At 35.5% G+C, this 24230-nt stretch overlaps 1 protein-coding gene across 3 annotated transcripts in view; it reads right to left on the reverse strand.

The window, feature by feature from the left end:
* The window catches only part of SCAPER (S-phase cyclin A associated protein in the ER), a 508094-nt gene that overhangs the window by 325976 nt on the left and 157888 nt on the right, over positions 1-24230 (reverse strand). The gene's annotated exons all lie outside the window — the stretch shown is intronic.

Genomic DNA, 24230 nt, shown 5'->3' on the forward strand with positions numbered 1-24230 from the left:
TCCTCCAAAACACCAAACAGACCTCACAATGATTTGATAAAAATCATTCTTAACACCCAAGAAATCAACCAGAGGTCTAAGAAAACAAAAACTGCAAGTCTACAAGTAGAAAAGCAACCACCTTTTGGAAGGCAGGAGGTGCAGAGAGTGGTCTTGGGGGAAACATAGCTGTGGGTATAGCAGTGGGGAGGGAGCCTACTTATGGAGGCTATCGCAAAGTATTATAAGCAGTGGAGTGCAAAATCTGAACTTGTAGAAGTCTGCTACAGTGGAGGAATTGCCTGGCTTAAAGGTGCCCAAGTAGCAAAGCAGGGAGGAATCCCAGGAGTGACAGCCAGCGTGGTCTGAGGACCCCCTCGGTCACAAAAAGGACAGGTGGGACAAAGGTGCTGCACTATATCCAGGCACAGGAGCAGAATAAGGGCTGAGGGCAGCAAGCAGAGTTGTTGGTGTTCTGCTACATTTTGACATAAACCCTGAACTGCTACAGTCCTGCCACTGTTTTCCTCCCACAGGCCAGCAAAAGCATTCCAAGGCCCTCCCCCAGAAAAAAAGCAATGGTCCATGCCTCCAGAGTCCCTAAAATTTGGAGGAGTTCTGAAACTCAGTCATGGGCCTGAGATAAAGAAGCTAGGACACAGGTAGAGTGAATGCAGGGTTCTGACAGAAACAGGGGTGACAAGAGGGGTGACTGATTGTTCTTCTGTGAGGGTTCCCCTGAAGAGTAGGAGGCATTATCTTTCAGCTCTGGGGCTAGAGAGGGGAGCAGAGCCATATTCAACTCACCCATCAGCATGGAGAGCCCTCAGGGAGCAAAACTATATCAACTAGCAGAGGCCAGAGCCATTTACACCAAGCCCCACCCCCCCCATGCCCTGAAGGCACATTTCCACTGCAACAAGTCAGCCTGAGAATCAGCACAGCAGGCCTCTTCCCCAGAAAAACAGCATAAGCAACTTGCTTGCACCAAGTCTATGGATCAAAAAGTATACAAAGCTTCAGATCTAGGGGAAAAAAGATCTAGCTTACTGTTTACTTTTACTACCCTTTGATCCAGCAATGGCACTATTAGGTATTTACCCAAAGGATACAAAAATACAGATTCAAAGGGGTATATGCACCCCAATGTTTATAGCACCATTCTCAACAATAGCATATTATGGAGAGCCCAAATGTCCATCAAATGATGAATGGGTAAAGTACATGTGGGGTTTGTGTGTGTGTGACACACACACAAACACACACACACACACACACACACACACACACACACTTGAATATTAGCCAGCAAAAAGAATGAAATCTTGCCATTTACAATGACATTGATGGAGCTAGAAGGTATTATGCTAAGAGAGATAAGTCAAACAGAGAAAGATAATTACCATATGATTTCACTCACATGGAATTTAAACAACAAAACAGATGAACATAGGGGAAGGAAGGGTGGGGGAAGAAGATGAGAGAGGGAAACAAACCACAAGAAACTCTCAATGACAGAGAACAAACTGAGGGTTATTGGAGGGAGGTGGGTGGGAGATGGGCTAGATGGGTGATTTGTATTAAGGAGGGCACTTGTGCTGAGTACTGGGTGTTTCATATAAATGATGAATCACTGAATTCTACTCCTGAAACCAATATTGCATTGTATGTTAACTAAAATTTAAAATAAATAAAATAAATAAAAAATACACACGGCGTGTTGAAAACATATTTATTTCTGTTCCCTTCCAAAAAACCACAAGAAATGAATAGAATAGGCATAAACTCACAAAGACAAAAATAACAGGAAAAGAAACAATCATAAATTATGAGACATACAAAGAAAAATGACCAGGCTTTGAAAAAATCAGTCAACTAGGGGCGCCTGGGTGGTTCAGTCAGTTAAGCATCAGACTTCAGCTCAGGTCACAATCTCACAGTTTGTGAGTTCAAGCCCCGCATTGGGCTCCACACTGACAGTGTGGAGCCTGATTGGGATTCTCTCTCTCTCCCTCCCTCTCTCTGTCCCTCCCCCACTTATGCTTTCTCTCGTACTCTCTGAAAAATAAACTTAAAAAAAAAAAAAAAAAAGAAAAGAAAAAGCAGTCAATTGAAACTGTCCCTGAATGAGGCCATATGCTGTATTTAGTAGACAAAGACTACAAAACAGCTGTTACAAATATGTTTAAAGAATTAAAAGAAAGTATGCCAAACTAAAGAAAAATATTATGGCAATGATTCAACAAATAGGGAATCTCAACAGAAAAATAGAAAGTTTTTTTAAAAACCTTTCCAATAAAAGAAACCAAGAATCCTTAAACAAATGGATGATTCCATATGAAATAGCTCCCAATGTCCAAAGCTGGAACAATTTGAGTAACAATATAAATAATACTGGTTTACAGCACAATGTATAAAATAAATATATATAAGTCCACACTGACATTAAAAAAAAAACATTTAAATGAATAAATAGGAGAGAATAGACAACTGTCCTGTACAGAAAAATTATCAGCAATTAACATAGGAATTCTTCCCTCAAGGAGGTAAAGAATAATTCCCCACCTTTTCAGCATGGCCTATGCTTAGTGGCTTGCTTCCACCGGGGACAGCATAGAGAAATTTTTAAAGTAACAATGGAGAAACCTGACAAACACTAGCTTAGCCAAGTGATCAAGGTTAATAAAATCAGTGATAATTCCAATTGATAGCATGAACCTCTGACATGTTACAAATGGTAATTCACAGTCACGTCTGTGCTCTTCTTCCCCAAAAGCTATAACATCAATTTCACCATAAGAAGAGCATCAGACAAGTCCTACCTGAGGAACACTCTACAATATACCTGACCACTACCTAAAACTGTCAAGGTCATCAAAACCATGCAAAGTTTAAGAAACTGTGACAACTCAGAAGAGAAATGACAAATATCTGAACAAATAATGGCCAAACACTTCCCAAACTTGATATGTACAGAACAGAATAACCATGAAGACAATAAACCTAGACAAATCAGAATGAAACTGGTTACACACAGGCAGAAAATTCTGAGAGCAGGAAGAAAAAAATAACTCACCATACACAGAGGAAAAACCAATATGATTAATGGCTAACTTTTCATCAGAAAAAAACAGAAGTCAAAAAAATCACACTACTGAAAACAAAAAAGAAAAAAAACAAGAACTCTAAATAAATCTGCCAAAAATATCATTCAGAATGAAGGAAAACGCCAATGATACTTCAACAAAAATTTTTAAAAACAAAAACAAAATGAAGGCAAAACATTCCTAGATAAGTGAATACCAAGATAACTCAATGACAGCAAAACTCCCTTCGTAGAAAATACTGAAGAAAGGCCATCTAGCTAAAGAGAAATTATGCCAAAAAGTAACCTGAATCCATAAACAAAGAAAATGAAGTACACCAGAAATGGTAAATATGTTAATTAGTATAAAGGAACTTATAAATGTATTTTCTCTTTTACTCTAATTTCTTTGAAAAATGTGACACTACATAAAGAGATAATTCTATCACTGGATTGTTGAGTTTACCACATATATAGATATATGTGACAATGACAACACTAGAGGAAAAGGATATAGACCTATAGTGGAACAAAGTTACTCTATCTTACCAAAATTAAGTTCGTTTTAATCAAAAGTAGATTTTAATAATCTACTTCTTTACTTTGTATTGTAGTAAAGAGAGCAACCACTAAGCACAACAACTAAAATAATAGTTTTAAAAATCAAGAGAAAAATTTAAATAACACACTAAAAAAGTATTAGGAAAAAAGCAGTAGTAAGAGAACAAAAAAAACTTGAGATGTATAGAAAACAAGGATCAAAATAGAAAATATAAATGTAATTATATCAATAATTATATTCAGTGAGAATGGACAAAACACTTTCATGAAATAGCAGAAACTAGCAGACTAGATCAAAAAGTAACTTCAACTTTATTTAGACCATAAGAGACACAGGTCAGATAAAAAAGACACAAAAGTATGAATGTAGAAGGACAGAAAAAGACATTACATGTAAACTATAGCCATGGCTATATTTAAAATAGAAAAAAATTGACTTTATAGCAAGAAATTTTTTTTTTTAAATGTGAAAGAGGAACATTTCAGAATGATGGAAGGGTCAATACCCAAGGAAGATATTATATGCCCCTAATATTGAGACACCAAAATACACAAAGCAAAAATTATCAAAACTGAGAATATAAATAGACAATTCAACAGTATTTCAAAAGTATATGGAAGTCAATGAAAGTGATAACACCACAACCCAAAACTTCTGGGATGCAGCAAAGGCAGTCGTAAGAGGAAAGTATACAGCAATCTAGGCTTTCCTAAAGAAGGAAGAAAGGTCTCAGACACAGAACCTAACCTTACACCTTAAAGAGCTGGAAAAAGAATAGCAAATAAAACCCAAAACCAGCAGAAGGCAGGAAATAATAAAGATTAGAGCAGAAATTAATGCTATCAAAACCCAAAAAACAGAACACATCAATGAAACCAGAAGCTGGTTCTTTGCAAGAATTAACAAAATCGATAAACCACTAGCCAGTTTGATCGAAAAGAAAAAGGAAAGGACCCAAATAAATAAAATGAAGAATGAAAGAGGAGAGATCACAACCAACACAGCAGAAATAAAAACAATAATAAGAGAATATTATGAGAAATTATGTGCCAATAAAATGGGCAATCTGGAAGAAATGGACAAATTCCTAGAAACATACACACTACCAAAACTGAAACAGGAAGAAATAGAAAATTTGAACAGACCCATAACCAGTAAGGAAATCGAATTAGTAATCAAAACTCTGCCAAAAAACAAGAGTCCAGGGCCAGATGGCTTTCCAGGGGAATTCCATAACAGTCTATCAGAAATTAATAAAACTAGACAGAAAATCAGTAAGTATACAGAAGCCTAGACAAAACTACCAACTAACTTAACTGACATTTAAAGAATACTCCATCCTGGGTGCCTGAGTGGTTCAGTTTGTTAAGCATCAGATTCTTGATTTCAGTTCAGGTCATGATTTCACAGGTTCATGGGACTGAGCCCCACAGATCAGGTTCTGCATTGACAGTGCAGATGTTGCTTGGGATTCTCTCTCTCTCTTTCTCTGACCCTCCCCCGCTCTCTCTCAAAATAAGTAAAACATTAAAAAAAAAAAAAAAAAAACAAACACACCTGACCCAACAACAGCAGAACACAAACACTTTACAACAGCTTGTAGGACTTTCTCCAGAATAGTTTACATTCAAGGTCATAAAATAATCTCAATGAATTTAAAGGGACTAAAATTATACAAAGAATATTCCTCGACTACAAAAGATTTAATTATAAAACAACAGAAAATTGGGGATATATCACCAAATATTTGGAAACTAAGCATGATTCTAAATAATTCATGTATCAAAAAAATCTAAAAAATATTAGAAAATATCTTTAATTAAAATTAACATATCAAAATTGATGGGATGAAGTTAAAGAAGTGCTGAGAAAAAACTTTAGACCCTTAAATGTTTGAATTAGGAAAGTAGAAATAGGGGCACCTGGGTGGCTCAGTCAGTTAAGCATCCAACTTTGGCTCTGGTCATGAACTCATGGTTCGTGAGTTCACGCCCTACCTAGGCTCTCTGCGGAGCCTACTTGGGATCCTCCGTCTCCCTCTCCCTCTCCCTCTCCCCCTCCCCCACTCACGCTTTCTCTCTCTCTCTAAAATTAACATTAAAAAAATTTTAATTTTTAAAATTTAAAAGGGAATGTAGAAATATATAAAATCTATCAACTAAAGATTCAACCTCATAAAAGTAGGAAAAGCAGAGCTAATGAAACCCAAAGTAAACAAAAATTAGGAATGAAAGAGACATCACTATAGATCATAGTGAAATTACTTATTAGAAATAATGAACTTTATAAATATATAAAAATAGAGAACTTAAATGGAAAGGTCAAATTCCTAATAAGACACAAATTATGAAAGCTGACTGAATAAGAAACAAAAAAATCCCAATAGACCATAAAATGCTAAATAGGTGATGGGTATTATGGAGGGCACTTGTTGTGATGAGCACTGTGTGTTATATGTAAGTGATGAATCCCTTAACTAACCAGAATTTAGTAAAACTTGAAACATGAAAAAAAATGAGTTGGTAATTTAAAATCTCCCCCAAAAGAAAAATCCAAGCCTAGACAGATTCTCTGGCAAATTATATTTAAAAAAATAATGCTGATCCTAACACAAACAGTTCCCCTAAATAGTGCAAGAAAAACCACTTCCATCATATTCTATGAGGAATGAAAACCAAAGACATCACAAGAAAATTATACACCAATATCCCTCATGTAAATATCCTTAACAAGAAATTAGGAACATATAAAAATGAGTATACACCATGACCAAGTAGGAATTAACTCAGGCATGCAAGGTTGGTTTAATATTGAAAATGAATTAATGTAATAACTACAACATACAAAAAAACTCTGCACAATCCTAATGGATGTGCAAAAAAAAAAGTGCATTTATTTAACAAAACTCAGTCCATTCATGCTTAAAAGCACTCAACAAACTAGAAATACAAGAGAATTTCCTCAATCTAATAATGAGGATTTAAGAAAAACCTACAACTAACATCATTGGTAACAGGGAAAGACTAAATGCTTCACTACTAAAATTAAGAACAAAGTAAGTATATACAATGTCACAGCCTCTATTAAAATTATACGCTGGCATGTAGCCAGTGCAAAAAGACAATGGAAAAAAAAAAGACATTCATACTAGAAAGCAAGAAGTATAACACTCGTAATTTCCAGATGATGTGAGTCTATATGTAAAACATCCTAAGGAAAAACAACAACAACAACAAAAAGAAAACACCATCAAAACTAGTAAGAAAACTGAGCAGGTAATAAAAAAACAAAGTTGTAAAATGAAATATATAAAAAATTGATTGTCTTTCTGTATACTAGCAACAAATACTACCAAAAATAAAGAAAATAATTCCAATCACAATGACATCAAGAAGAGTACTTAGAATACATTTAAGAAAAAAAGTGCAAGACCTACAAATTAGAACTATAACTAAAAACTATAAAACACTATTGAGATAAATTAAAGGAGATATAGAGATATCATATTCATGGATCAGAATATACAATATTGTAAAGATGGCAACTCTTCCCACAATGATCTATAGATTCAAGGCAATTCCTACCAAAATCCCTGCAAGCTATTTTGTAGAAACTGGCAAACCTAAAACTTACATGAAAATACAGTTTTGAAAGAGACAAAGTAAGAGAACTTACATAGCATGATTCCAAAACTTGCTATGAAGCCACAGTAATTGACAGTCTGGTACTGGCATAAGAATAGAAATACACATATGAATAGAACAGCACAGATCCATAAATAAACCCTTACATGTATGACTAATTGATCTTGAACACGTGGCAAGGCAATAAATGGTGAAAGAATAGTCTTTCAACAAATGATGCTGTGATAGATATCCATATGCAAATAAATTTAGATCTTTGTTTCATACCATACATAAAAGTTACCTTAAAAGGAAAAGAATACACGAACAAACAAAATCAGAATCAGACCTATTAATATAGAAAACTGATGGCTGCCAGAAGGGAGGGATATGGAGAGTTGGGCAAAATGGGTGAAGGCGATAGGGAGATACAGGTTTCCAGTTACGGAATGAATAAGTCATGGGAATAAAAGGCACAGCATAAGGAATACAGTCAATGATACTGTAATAGTGATATAACAGGACAAATGGTAGCTACACGTGTGGCAAACAAAGCATAATGTATAAACTTGTCAAGTCACTAAGTTGTAGACCTGAAACTAATGTAACACTGTGTGTCAACTACACTAAAAACAAAAGTCATTAAATTAAATAAAGTCACAAGAAAAATGGACTTATAGACCTAAATGTAAGTGCCAAACTGAAACACTTCTTGAAGAAAATATGTGAAAAATAATCTTTGTGATTTTGAGTTTGGCAAGATTTCTTAGATATGACACCAAAAGCTTCATACATAAAACAAGTTTGATATATTGGGTTTTATTAAAATTAAAACTTTTGCACTTCAAATAACTATTTAAAAGATAAAAAGATAAGCCACAAATTCTAAGTCATACCTGAAAGGATGGGAATCCAGAATATATAAAGAATTTTTACAATTCAATAATAATGAAGGACTCACTTGAAAAATGGACAAAAGATACGAGTAGATGTTTTACCAAAGAAGATAGATGAATGGCTAATAAGCACATGCAAAGATGCTGAACATTAGTCATCAGAGAAATGCAAATTACAATCACAATGAAACAGCACAATATTCCAACTAGAAAGGCATACGTTTAAAAAACTGATCCACCAAGTGTTGTCAAGGCTTTGAAGAAACTGAAACTCCTTCACTACTAGTGGGTATGTAAAATGGTGTGACTAATTTTGGAAAAACATTTTGTAGTTTCTTAAAAAGTTAAACATACATCAACCCTATAACCCAGCCATCCATCTCCTAGCTATTTGCCCAAGAGAAATGAAAGCATATGTCCACAAAAAGTACTCATACACAAACGTTCAGAAAAGCTTATTTATAATGACCAAAAAAGTGGAATAAACCTAAATTTCTATCAATAGAAAAATGCATAATTAGTATATGGATATATACTAATTAGCAATAAAAAAGAAGCTGTATGTACAAGTAACAATCTGAAGGAATCTCAAAATAATAATGCTGAGCAAAAGAAAGTGAAAGACAAAAGAGAAAGTAAATCATTGGCTGTCTGGAGAGGAGGGTAGAGGGAAGGAGAGATGGACTATCAAACAGCACGAGAAAATCTGGAGGGATGATGGTTATGTTCATTACCTTAATCATGCTGATGGTTTCAGAGATTACATATGTGAAAACTCATGAAATAGTACACTTTAATAAATGCAATTTTTCATATGTCAATTATATCACAATAAAATTGTAAAAAAATTTTCTTAAAAACTGTCTACTCCAATTTTAGACAACAATATAGAGCATCGAGAATATTCAAAATGCTAGTGAAAATGTAAACTGTACAACTATATTGCTAAACAATTTGGCAGTGTTTACTAATGCAGAACATTTGCAATAACCCAGAGACCAGCAACCTCATCCCTAGGCATAAAACCAATTAGGCTAAAAAGTGCAAGAAGCTTGTATAGTGATTATTATTAAGGTTGAAGAAGGGGTGGCAATTTGGAAGATACATGGGAGGGATCCTGTGGTGCTGCTAAATGTTCCATATTTTGACCAGGTTAGAGGATACAGGGGCATGGTGACAATTCACCAAGCTGCAGATTTATTCATTTGTGTATTATTCTGCTTATGTTATAGTTCAGAAAAATGTTTATTTAAAAAATATAGGGTTATCTCACCCTTTAAGTTAAAAACCATACTTATATGAACAAATTCCTATACTACATCAAAACCAAGTTGGGTTTATTCCAGGAATGCAGGCTTGATTAAATATTAAAAAATTAATCATCACATTAGATCAGATTAAAGGAGATATTTTACATGAACATATCTATATAAGGAGATAAAACATTTGATAAATTCAACTCCATGATTTTAAAAAACATACAACCTTGTTTTCAAGAGTAGAATTTAATGATTCATCACTTACATATAACACCCAGTGCTCATCACAAGTGCACTTTTCAATACCCATCACCTATTTAACACACCTCCCCCACACCCACTTCCCTCCATCAATCGTCACTTTGCTCTCTGTAGTTAAGAGTCACTTTTGGTTTGCTTCCCTCTTTTTTTCTTTTCCCTTCCCCTACATTCATCTGTTTTGTTTCTTAAATTTCACATGTGAGAGACATCACATAGTTTTGGTCTTCTTCTGACTGATTTCATTTAGCATTATACCCTCTAGGTCCATTCTTGTTGCTCCAATGGCAATATGTCATACTTTCTTATGGCTGAGTCATATTCAATATGTATGTGTGTGTGCACATGCACACACACACATGTGCATCACGTCTTCATTATCCATTCATCTATCAATGGACTATTGAGTTGATTCCATAAATCTTCACTATTATAAGTAATACTGCCATAAACACAAGGGTGTATAAATCTTTTCAAATTAGTGTATTTATTTTCTTTGGGTAAATCATCTGCAGAATTACTAGATCATATACTATTTCTATTTTTCAATTTTTGATAGAAATCTCTATATTGTTTTTCATAATGTATGTACCAATTTACATTCCTGCCAACAGTGCATTGGAGTTCTTTTTTCTCCACATCCTCACCAAAACTTGTTATTTCTTACCTTTTTGATTCTAGCCATTCTCACAGGTTTAAGGTAATATCTGTGGCTTTGATTTGCATTTCCCAGATGATTAGTGAGGTTGAGCATCTTTTCATATGTCTGTTGGCCATCTATATATGTCTTCTTTGGAAAAATATCTATTCAGGTCTTCTGCCCATTTTTAATTGGATTACTTGTTTTTTTCTTGTGTTGACTTGTATAAGTTCTTTATATATTTTGGATATTAATCCCTTATTGGATATATTCTTTGCAATTATCTTCTCCCAATCTGTAGGCTGCCTTGTCATTTTGTTGATGGTTGCCTTTGCTGTGCAAAATCTTTATATTTTGGTATAGTTCCAATAATTTGATTTTGCATTTGTTTCCCTTGCCTGAGAAGACCTATCTAGAAAAAATGTTTCTATGGCTGATGTCAAAGAAATTACTGCCTATGTTCCTTCTAGGAGTTTTAAGCCTTCAGTCTCACATTTAGGTCTTTAATCCATTTTAAGTTTATTTTTCTGTATGGTGTAAGAAGGTGGTCCAATTTCATTACTTTCCATGTAGCTCTTCAGTTTTCCCAGCACCATTTGTTGAAAAGATGATCTTTTTCCCATTATATATTCTTGCCTTCTTTGTCATAGATTAGTTGACCATATAAACATGGGTTTATTTCTGGGATCTCTATTCTGTCCCATTGATCTATGTGTCTATTTTTGTGCCAGTACTATACTATTTTGATTACTACAGCTTTGTAAGACATATTGAAATCTGGGATTGTGAAACCTCCATCTTTGTTCTTTCTCAAGATTGCTATGGCAGCCCTAGGTCTAAATCAATGGTATTTCTAAACACCAGCAACATACATGTTTAAAAAAAATTTTTTTAAGGAGATTTTATTTATAACAGCATAACAAAAATAAACTAACAAAAATAAATTTCAAAAAATGTTAACACACATATAATTAAAAATAAACTAATGAGGTAAAAGGCTTGTAAACTGAAATGTGCAACTTTGCTGAAAGAAAATACAAACACAAAAAGATTTTTAAAAACCCTATATTCATTAATCGGAAGACTTAATATTTTTAAGATGTCAGTACTATCTAAAGCAAGTCACAGATTCAATGGAATCTCTACCAAAATCTCAATGATTTCTTTTGCAGAAATGGGGGGAAAAAGTCTATCCTAAAATTCACATGGGACCCTGAATACCCTAAACAATCTTGAACAATAACAAAGCTAAAAGGTCCCTGATTTCAAAACTTATTACAAACCTACAGTACTGGTATAAAGACTTATACAACAGTGGAACAGAATAGAAGGCCAATACATAAACCCTCAAATATATGATCAAATGATTTTTGATAAGGGTGCCAAGGGAAGACCATCGAATGAGGAAATGACAATTTTTTCAACAAATGATACTGGGAAAAGATATTCACATGCAAAAGAATGAAGTTAGACCCCCACCTTATAACATATACAATAATTAATTCAAAATGGATTGAAGACCTAAACATAAACCTAAAACTAAAACTCCTAGAAGAAAGCATATGGAGCAGAGAGTTTGGCAATGGTTTCATGGGTATGACACCAAATGTACATGCAACAAAAGAAAACACAGACAAATTGGAATACATCAAAATTTAAAATTTTTGAACAAGAACATAATGAAAAGGCAATCCACAGAATGGGAGAAAATATTTGCAAATCAAATGTCTGATAAGGGTCAATATTCAAAATATATAAAGACACTTCTACAACTCAACAAGAAAAAAAAACCTGATTAAAAACCAGGCAAAGATTTTGAATAGACATTTCTCCAAAGATGATATATAAATGTACATTAAGTACAAGAAAAGGTAGTCAACCTCACTTATCATTAGGGGAATGCAAATCAAAACTACAATTAAGATGCCACCTCACAACCCATTAGGATGGCTACTATCTCCCCCAAAAAGAAGAAAAAAAGTCAAAAGTAAAAAAAGCAAAGCTGATGATATGGAGAAATTAGAACTCTAGTGCCAGTGGAAACGTAAAATGGAGCGGCCACTACAGAAACAAAGTATGCTGTTCCACAAAAAAATGAAAGATAAATTTATCATATGATCCAACAATTCCACTTCTGGCCACCTATATACCCCCTAAAATTAAAAATAGGGACCTGAACAGATATTTATATACCCACATGTACAGCAGTTTTATTCACAACAGCCCAAAGGAGAAGCTATCCAGGTGTCCCTTGACAGATGAATGGGTAAACAAAATATAGTGTATACACACAATGCAATATTATTCAGCCCTAGAAAGGGAGGATATTTTGACACATGCTACAACATGGAAAAACCTTAAAGACATCACAAAACACAAATAGCATATGATTCCATTTATATGAGGTGCCTAGAGTAGTCACATTCATAGACAGAAAGTAGAATGGTGGTTGTCATGGGCTTGGTGGCAGGAGGGGACGGTTGTAAAATATAAAGATATTACTTAATGGATACTGAGTTTCAGTTTTGAGAGATGAAAAGTCTCTAACAGTGTTGGACATGTGTTGTGTTGATGGACACATGGACAGTGTTGATGGCAAGCACAACAATGGGAAGGTACTTAGTGCCAATGAACTGCAAATTTTAAAATTATTTAAATAGTAAATTTTATGTTATGTATATTTCACTACAATAAAAATATGCACAAAAACTGTTTATAAAAAGGTTATAAGGATTATAATATGTAATTTGTAGTACACAAATATGTAATTTATAATAGAAGTTTTATAACCTTTTTAATAAACAGCTTTTGTACATATTTCTATTGTAGTGAAATATATATAATATAATATTTACTTTTTTTAAAGTTTAGTTATTTATTTTGAGAGAGACAGAGGGCAAGTGGGGAAGGGGCAGAAAGAAAATTCAAAGCGGGCTTCGCAGCACCAGTGCAGAGGCCGAAGCGGGGCTTAAACTCATGAACTGCAAGATCATGACCTGAGCCGAAGTCTGATACTTAACCAACTGAGCCACGCAGGCACCCCATAAAGTTTACTATTTTAATCATTTTAAAAGTTACAGTTCATGTAAAGATATTTCTGAAGATCTAAACAAATAGAAAAAAACATTTAGTAGTATGTTCATAAACCTAGAAGGATCAATTTAAAATATATCAATCTCCCTGCATTACTTTATAGATTCAATACAATGCCAAAGATTAGAGCACAAATAAAAGAAATAGAAACTAAAAAAACAATAGAACAGATCAATGAAACCAGGAGCTGGTTCCTTGAATTAATTAATAAAATTGATAAATCTCTAACTAGACTTCTCAAAAAGAGAAGAGAAAGGACCCAAATAAATAAAATCACAAATGAAGAGAGGAGAAATAACAACCAACACCACAGAGATACAAACACTTATAAGAGAATATTATGAAAAATTGTATGCCAACAAATTGGACAACCTGGAAAAAAATAAATAAATTGCTAGAAACATATAAACTACCAAAACTGAAAAAGGAAGAAACAGAAATGTTGAACAGACAATCAGCAAACAGACCGAATCAGTAATCAAAATTACCCAATTATCCCAAAACAAAAGTACAAAATTATCCTAAACAAAAGTACATGGGCTGATGGCTTCACAGGGGAATTCCAAAAAACATTTTTTAAATTTTTTTTAATGTTTATTTATTTTTGAGACAGAGACAGATGTGAGTGAGGGAGGGCAGAGGCAGAGAGGGAGACACAGAATCTGAAGCAGGCTCCAGGCTCTGAGTTGTCAGCACAGAGCCTGATGTGGGGCTTGAACTCACGAGCCATGAGATCATGACCTGAGCCGAAGTCGGATGTCCAACTGACTGAGTCATCTGGGCGTCCCCAAAAAACATTTAAAGAAGAGTTAATACCTATTCTTCTCAAACTATTCCAAAAAATAGAAATGGAAGAAAAACTTCCAAATTCAATCTATGAGACCAGCATTACCCTGATACCGAAACCAGACAAAGACTCCACTAAAAAAGAAAACTACAGGCCAAGGTCCTTGATGAACATGGAAGCAAAAATTCTCAGTAAAATACAAGCAAATTAAATCCAACAGTACATTAAAAGAATCATTTACCATGATCAAGTAGGATATATTCCTGGGTTGTAAGGGTGGTTCAGTATTTGCAAATCAATCACCATGATACACCACATGAATAAAGAAAGGAAAAGAACCAGGTGATCCTTTTAACGGATGAGAAAAAGCACTTGACAAAGTATAACATCTATTATTGATAAAAATCCTCAAAAAAGTAGGTTTATGGGGAACATACCTCAACATAATAAAAGCCACATACAAAAAACCCAGAGCTAATATCATCCTCAATGGGGAAACGCAGAGCTTTTCCTCTCCAGTCAAGAACAAGACAGGGATGTCCACTTTCACCACTGTTACTTAACATAGTACTGGAAGTCCTAGCCATATTGATCAGACAACAAAAAGAAATGAAGGCATCCAAATTGGCAAGGAAGAAGTCAAACCTTTCATTATTTGCAGATGACATGATACTCTACACAGAAAACCAAAAAGACTTCACCAAAAAATTGCTAGAACTGACAGATGAACTCAGTAACGTCACACGATACCAAACAAACATACAGAAATCTACTGCATTTCTATACACCAATAATGAATCAACAGAAAGAGAAATCAAGGAATTAATCACATTTACAACTGCATCAAATACCATAAGATACCTAGGAATAACCCTAACCAAATAGGGGAAAGATCTGCACTCTGAAAAGTATAAAACACTGATGAAAGAAATTGTAGAGGACACAAAGAAAGAGAAAAACATTCCATGTTCATGGATTGGAAAAACAAATATTGTTAAAATGTCTATATTACCCAGAGCAATCCACACATTTACTGCTTCCTCTATCAAAATACCACCAGCATTTTTCACAGAGCTAGAACAAACAATCCTGATATTTGCAAGGAACTGCTAAAGACCCCGAATAACCAAAACAATCTTGACAAAGAAATGTCATCATAATTCTGGACTTCAAGTTATATTACAAAGTTGTAGTGATTAAGACAGTATGGTACTGGCACAAAAACAGACACACAGATCAATATAACAGAAAAGAAAACCTAGAAATAAACCCTCAAATATACTGTCAACTAATCTTCAACAAAGCATAAAAGAGTATCCAATGGAAAAAAGACAGTCTCTTCAGTGTTGGAAGAACTGGACAGCAACATGCAGAAGAATGAAACTGGGCCACTTTCTTATACCATACAGAAAAATAAATTCAAAATGGATGAAAGATCTAAATGTGATACAGGAGGGGGTGCCTGGATGGCTCAGCCAGTTAAGCATCTGATTTTGGCTTGGGTCATGAACTTGCAGTTTGTGAGTTCGAGCCCGGCGTTGGACTCTGTGCTGACAGCTCAGAGCCTGGAGCCCGTTTAGTATTCTGTGTCTACCTCTCTCTCTGCCCAACCCACTCGCCTTCTGTCTCTGTCTCTCTCAAAAATAAATAAACATTAAAAAATAAATTAAAAAATAAATAAGTAAATAAATGTGAGACAGGAAACCACCAAAATCCTACAGGAGAAAACAGGCAACAACCTCTCTGACCAAGGGCAGCAACTTCTCACTTGACATGTCTCCAGAGGCAAGGGAAACAAAAGCAAAAATAAACTACTGAGACTTCATCAAAATAAAAACCTTCTGTACAGTGAAGGAAACAATGAACCTGTGGAATGGGAGAAGATATTTGTAAATGACATATCAGATAAAGGGTTAGTATCCAAAATCTAAAAAGAACTTATAAAATTCAATACTCAAAAAACAAATAATCTAGTTAAAAATGGGCATAAGATATGAATAGATATTTTTCCAAAGAAGACATCCAGAAAGCTAACAGATGCATGAAAAAATGCTCAACATCACTCATCATCAGGGAAATACAAATCAAAACTACAATGAGATATCACCTCACGCCTATCAAAAAGGCTAAAATTAACACAGGTATTTGCGAGGATGTAGAGAAAGTGGAACCGTCTTACATTGTTTATGGGAATACAAACGGTTGCAGCCACTGTGGAAGACTGTACAGAGGTTTCTCAAAAAATTAAAAATATACCTATCCTACAATCTAGAAATTACACTATTAGATATTTACCCAAAGAAAACAAGAATACTAATTCAAAGGGATACATGCACCTCAATGTTTACAGCAGCATCAACAATAGCCAAATTATGAAAAGAGCCCAATTATACATCAACTGATGAGTAGATAAAGAATATGTGGTGAATATATATAATGGAATTGTTACTCAGCCATAAAAAAGAATGAAATCTTGCCATTTGCAAGGAAAATCAAGAAAAAGACTCTTAAGTATAGAGAACTGATGGTTATAGAAGGGGAGGAGGGAGGGAGTTGGTTAAACAGGTGATGGGGATTAAAGAGGGCACGTGTGATGAACACTGGGTGTTGTATGTAAGTGTTGCATCAGTAAATTCTGTATCTAAAAGTTAAAAAAAAACACAAGATAATGTTTATAATTTCTTTTTTTTTTAATTTAGAATTGAGCAAGCCGATTCTAACAATGTAAATGCAAAAGGGCCATGACAGTCCTAATAATTAAAAAAAACATAAAGGACAGTAATAGACACCAAGAATTATTGTAAATCTTTAGAATTAAGGCTAGAGACAGACAAAGTGATCACTTGACCAGAATATAGAGTCTATAGGAGGGGCCAAGACAGTGGAGCAGCATGGACCTTTTTTTTGCTTCTCTCCTCCCAGAAATGCAGCTAGATCAACACCAAACCATCCTGCACACCTAGAAAACTGATTTGAGGATTAACATAACAATCTGCACAACCTGAACCACAGAACTCAGCAGGTATGTGGTGTGGAGAGGTGAACTAGGGGAGAGAGAAACCACGGAGCTGTTTTTGCTTGTGTAGAGAGGATGGAGATGGGAGGGGAGTACAGGAAAAGTACTCCCACCCCCCCGCCGAAAGCAGCTGGAGAGAAAAAGAAAGAGTAGACTAAACAAAAAAGGGAGAAAAGAGAAAGGGACTACAAGGGATTGAAAAAAGGGAGAAAGGAGAGAATTTAAATTCCACTAAGACACTGGTGAAGTTCCAGGGGGGAAGGGCAAATCCCCAGAAGCAGACAACAAAGACAAAGGGGTCCTCAGGCCACAGGGAGAGAGGCAATTTCCCAGCTGAGAGGACATTTGGTAGAGGCTGTGCAGCCTCCCCACAGGCAAAGGTCCCAGCAGACCCCAGAGAACAGCCACATTCGCTGGTGTTAGAATAAGGACGTTAAGGGTGAAGCCTGGCACCAGATGTGTGTTGTGATTTACCATAATCCCTAAAACACTACTGCTACATTATCACATGAAGTTTTTCTGGGGTGGGCTCACACCTGGCTACAGTCTCTGAGCATTTGCAGCAGCATGGTCACAAGAATGTTCCAGATGGCAGACCAGCACCCGGCCTTTGCTCGGCAAGACCCTCCCCCAGAGAGTCTGAGCAGGTCAAAGCTGCAGGGCCCTCAGAAGTGAGGGGTTTGGAAACACAGCCCCATCTGAAATTAAACGCAGAAGGGAGGTGCCGCCTGGCAGACCAATGGCTTGGTCACGGACAGATTAGAAGCAGGGAGTGGACAGAAGCTAGAGACAAAGCAGGGGTGCTTGATTGCCGGTAGGCAAGCACAGAGTTCTGACAGTAGAGACTAGGTAGCTGGGTGACACCATTTTCATCCTTCCCATACATACGCATAGCACCTACATGCACCAGAACAATCCACCCCAATAAACTAAGCAGTGCCATCTAGTGGAAAACGGAGCCACTACACCAAGCCCCTCGTGACTGAGCCAACTGTGCTCTAGAGGAATAATGCAAATCTCTCCTCCTCCTTAGTTTATAAAGTATAAAGGGTTTCATAGTTTGACTTTCAGGGGAAATTGGATGTAATTTCAATTGTGTATCATTCTGTTCACTGGTCCATCTATTCAATATTTTTTTTCTTTTTCTTTTGTTTTCTTATTCTTGAGTACAGAAAAAGTTTTTATTTTCCATTTTATAAAAAAGATTTTTAATTTTTTTCTAATATGTTTTACTTTTTGTAAAATTTTTAAACTCTATTTTGTGTTCACCATTTCATTTTATTCTATTTTATTGTATTCATTTATTTTAATTTTCAAATGTTTTCCTTTTTTTTTCCTTTTCTTTACTTTTTTTTTCTCTATTCTATCAAGCTTATTTCAACAACCAGACCAAACACACCTAGGATCTAGATTCCTTGAATTGATTTCTTGTGTCATTTTGAATTTTTATTTTTTTTCTTCTTTATTTCATTAACTCTTTATATCCCTTCAAAATGGCAAAATGAAGGAGTTCACCCCAAATAACAGGTAAGGACTTAATGAACACAGATACAAGCAAGATGTCTAAACCAGAATTTAGAATCACAATAATAAGAATACTAGGTGGGGTTGAAAAAAAAGCATAGAATTCCTTTCTACGGAGATTAAAAGAAATACAATCTAGTCAGGATGAAATTAAAAATGCTATCACCGAGATTCAATCTCAAACAGATGCCAAAATGGCATGGATGGATGAAGCAGAGCAGCAAATCAGTGATTTAGAAGATACAATTATGGAGAATAATGAAGCAAAGAAAAAAGAGGAAAACTAAAGCAAAAAAGCATGGTATAAGAATTAGAGAATTCAGTGACTCATTAAAAAGGAATAATATCCAAATCATAGAGGTCCCAGAAAAGGAAGAGAGACAAAAAGGGTAGAAGGTTTATGTGAGCAAATCATAGTGGAAAACTTTCCTAACCTGGGGAAAGACACAGACATCAAAATCCAGGAAGCACAGAGAACTCCCATCAGATTCAACAAAAACCAACCATCAACAAGGCATAGCATAGTTAAAATTCACAAAATATTCAGGCAAAGAAAGAATCATGAAAGTACCAAAAGAAAAAAGTCCTTAACCTATAAGGGAAGACAGATCAGGTTCACAGCAGACCCATCCACAGAAACTTAGCAGGCCAGAAAGGAGTGGCAGGATATATTCAAAGTGCTGAACTGCAAAAATATGCAGCCAAGAATTCTTTATCCAGCAAGGCTGTCATTCAAAATAGAAGGAGAGATAAAGAGTTTCCCAGGCAAACAAAAACTAAAGGAGTTCGTGACCACTAAACCAGCCCTGCAAGAAATTTTCAGAGGGACTCTCTGAGGGGAGAAGAGATGAAAAACAAAACAAACAAAAAGCAACAAAGACTAGAAAGGACCAGAAAACACCATCAGAAACTCCAACTCTACAAGAAACATAATGTCAATAAATTCGTACCTTTCACTGCTCACTCTAAACGACAGTAGACTGAATGCTCCAATCAAAAGACATAGTGTAACAGAATGAATAACAAAACAAGATTCATCTATTTGCTGTTTACAAGAGACCCACTTTAGACCTAAAGACACCTTCACTTTGAAAATAAGCAGATAGAGAATCATCTATCATGCTAATAGTCTCCAAAAGAAAGCAAGAGCAGCCATACTTATATCAAACAACCTAGATTTTAAAATAACTGTAACAAGAGATGAAGAAGGGCATTATATCATAATTAAGAGGTCTACCCACCAAGATCTACAACTGTAAACATTTATGCTCCAAGCATGGGAGAAGCCAAATATGTAAATCAATTAATCAATATATAAATCAATGAATTACAAACATACAGAAACTCATTGATAATACTGCCATAATAGTAGGGAACTTCAACACCCTACTTACTGCAATGGATAGATTATCTAAATAGAAAATCAACAAGGAAACAATGGCTTTGAATGACACACTGGACCAGATTGACTTAACAGATATATTCAGAACATTTCATCCTAAAGCAACAGAATACACATTCTTCTCAAGTGCACATGTAACATTCTCCAGAATAGATTACATACTGGGACAAAAGTCAGCTCTCACCAAGTACAAAGAGATCGAGATCATACTGTGTGTATTTTCAGATCGTGACACTATGAAACCCAAAATCACCACAAGAAAAAATTTGGAAAGATAAATACTTGGAGACTAAAGAACATTCTACTAAAGAATGAATGGGATAACCAAGAAGTTAAAAAGGAAATGAGAAAGTACATAGAAGCCAATGAAAATGTTAACACCACAGCCCAAAACCTCTGGGATGCAGCAAAGGAGGTCAAAAGAGGGAAGTATACAGCAATCCAGGCCTTCCTAAAGAAGGAGGAAAGATCTCAGATACATAACCTAACCTTATACCTTAAAGAGCTAGAAAAAGAACAGCAAAAAAAACCCCAAAACCAGCAGAAGACAGGAAATAATAAGATCAGAGCAGAAATCAATGCTATTGAAACCAAAATAATAGAATGGATCAATGAAACCAGAAGCTGGTTCTTTGAAAGAATTAACAAAATTGATAAATCCCTACCCAGTTTGATCAAAAAGAAAGAGGAAAGGACCCAAATAAATAAAATCAAGAATGAAGGAGGAGAGATCACAACCAAAACAGCAGAAATACAAACAATAATAATAGAATATTATGAGCAATTATATGCCAATAAAATGTCAATCTGGAAGATATGGACAAATTCCTAGAAACATATAAACTACCAAAACTGAAACAGGAAGAAATAGAAAATTTGGACAGACCCATAACTAGTGAAGAAATTGAATTAGTAATTAAAATCTCCCAAAAAACAAAAGAGTTCAGGGCCAGATGGCTTTCCAGGGGAAGTCTGCCAAACGTTTAAGGAAGAGTTAACACCTATTCTCTTGAAGCTGTTCCAAAAAATAGAAATGGAAGGAAAACTTCCAAACTCTTTCTATGAAGCCAGCATTACCTTGATTCCAAAACCAGACAAAGATCCCTCTAAAAAAGGAGAACTACAGACCAATTTCTCTGATGAAAATGGATGCAAAAATCCTCAACAAGATACTAACCAACCGGATCCAACAATACATTAAAAGAATTATTCACCATGACCAAGTGGGATTTATACCCAGGATGCAGGGCTAGTTCAATATCTGCAAAACAATCAATGTGATACATCACATCAATCAAAGAAAGGTCAAGAATCACACAATCCTCTCATAAGATGAAGAGAAAGCATTTTGCAAGATACAGCATCCTTTCTTGATAAAAACCCTCAAGAATATAGGTATACAAGGATCATACCTCAAGAGCATAAAAGCCATATATGAAAGACCCTCTGCTAATATCATCCTTAATGGGGAAAAACTGAGAGCTTTCCCCCTGAGGTCAAGAACACGACAGGGATGTCCACTCTCACCACTGTTATTCAACACTGTAATGGAAATCTTAGCCTCAGCAATCAGACAACACAGAGGAATAACAGGTATCCGACTCAGCAAGGAGGAAGTCAAACTTTCACTCTTCGCAGACAACATGATACTCTATATGGAAAACCCAAAAGATTCCACCAAAACACTGCTAGAACTGATCCATGAATTCAGCAAAATCAAAGCAAAGAAATTGGTTGCATTCCTATACACCAATAATGAATCAACAGAAAGAGAAATCAAGGAAAGGATCCCATTTATAACTGCACCAAACACCGTAAGATACCTAGGAATAAACCTAACCAAAGAGGTGAAAAATCTATACACTGAAAAGTATAGAAAGCTAATGAAAGAAACTGAAGAAGACAGAAAAAAATTGAAAAATATTCCCATGCTCATGGATTGGAAGAACAAATATTGTTAAAACAAATATTGTTAACACTACCCAAAGCAATCTACATATTCACTGCAATCCCTATCAAGATAACACCAGCATTCTTTACAGAGCTAGAACAAACAAGCCTAACATTTGTATGGAACCAGAAAAGACTCTGAATACCCAAAGCAATCCTGAAAAAGAACACCAAAGCTGGAGGCATCACAATTCCGGATTTCAAGCTGTATTACAAAGCTGTAATCATCAAGACAGTATGGTACTGGCACAAAAACAGACACTCTGTTCGATGGAACAGAATAGAGAACCCAGAAATGGACCCACAAACATATAGCTAACTAATCTTTGACAAAACAGAAAAGTATGTAAGATGGAATAAAGACAGTCTCTTCAGCAAGTGGTGCTGGGAAAACTGAACAGCAACATGCAGAAAAATGAACCTTGACAACTTTCTTACACCATACACAAAAATAAACTCAAAATGGATGAAAGACCTAAACATAAGACAGGAAACCATGAAAATCCTAGAGGAGAAAGCAGGCAAAACCCTCTTTGACCTCAGCCACAGCAACTTCTTATTCAACACATCTCCAAAGGCAAAGGAAACAAAAGGAAAATGAACTAATGGGGTCTCATCAAAATAAAAAGCTTCTGCACAGTGAAGGAAACAACCAACAAAACTAAAAGGTAACCAACGGAATGGGAGAAGACATTTACAAATGACATATCAAATAAAGAGTTGGTATCCAAAACCTATAAAGAACTTAACAAGCTCAATACCCAAAAAGCAAATAATCCAGTGAAGAAATGGGCAAAAGACATGAATAGACACTTCTTCACAGAAGACATCCAGATGGTGAACAGACACATGAAAAAATGCTCAACATCACTCATCATCAAGGAAATATAAATTAAAACCTCACACCAGTCATAATGGCTAAAATAAACAACTCAGACAACAACAGATGTTGGCGAGGATGTGGAGAAAGAGGATCTCTTTTGCGCTGCTGGTGGGAATGCAAATTGGTGCAGCCACACTGAAAAAAAAACTGTACTGAGGTTCTTCAAAAAATTAAAAATAGAACCACCCTATGACCCAGTAATTGCACTACTAGGTATTTACCCAAGGGATACAGGTATGCTGTTTCGAAGGGACATGTACACCCCAATGTTTATAGCAGTGCTATCGACAATAGCCAAAGTATGGAAAGAGCCCAAATGTCCATTGACAGATGAATGGATTAAGAAGATGTGGTATATATATATACCATCGAATATTACTCAGAAATCAAAAAGAATGAAATCTTGTCATTTGCAACTACGTGGATGTAAGTAGAGGGCATTATGCTAAGCGCAATTAGCCAGTCAGAGAAAGACAAATATCATATGACTTTACTCATAAGAGGAATTTAAGATACAAAACAGATAAACATAAGGGAAGGGAAGCAAAAGTTATATAAAATCAAAAGGAGGGGAACAAAACATAAGAGACTCTTAAATACAAAGAACAAACTGAGGATTGCTAGAGGGGTTGTCAGTGTGGGGATGGGCTAAATGGGTAAGGGGCATTAGGGAGAACACTTGTTGGGATGATCACTGGGTGTTATACATGGGGGATGAATCACTGGAACCCACTCCTGAAATCATTATAGCACTATTTGCTAACTAACTTGGATGTAACTAAACACATGCATACAAACATACATACATAAGATAGAGTCTACAAACCATGAATACATGGAAGCTTCATTTATGTTAGAAAGTTTTGTAGACCAGTAGGGAAAAAACTGCTGTTTCAATAAAGTGTCTTAGAATAGGGTTTCCACATGGAGAAAAAAATGAAATTGGATTCCTACCTCAACCCATACAATTATGAATTCTAGGTAGATAAAGACTTTCCTATTACAAAAAAAAAAAAAAAAGACTACAACATTTTAAAGAATATTTTAGGACTACAGAGGCAGCTGGGTAGCTCAGTCAGTTAAGCGTCCAACTCCGGCTCAGGTCACGGCTCACGGTTTGTGGGTTCAAGCCCCACGTCGGGCTCTGTGCTGACAGCTCGGAGCCTGGAGCCTGCTTCTGATTCTGTGTCTCCCTCTCTCTCTCTGTCCCTACCCCACTCACACTCTGTCTGTCTCTCTGTCTCAAAAAAAGAAAAATAAAAAATAAAAATAA

This window comes from Lynx canadensis, chromosome B3, assembly GCF_007474595.2.
Source record: "Lynx canadensis isolate LIC74 chromosome B3, mLynCan4.pri.v2, whole genome shotgun sequence".
Lineage (NCBI taxonomy): Eukaryota > Metazoa > Chordata > Mammalia > Carnivora > Felidae > Lynx > Lynx canadensis.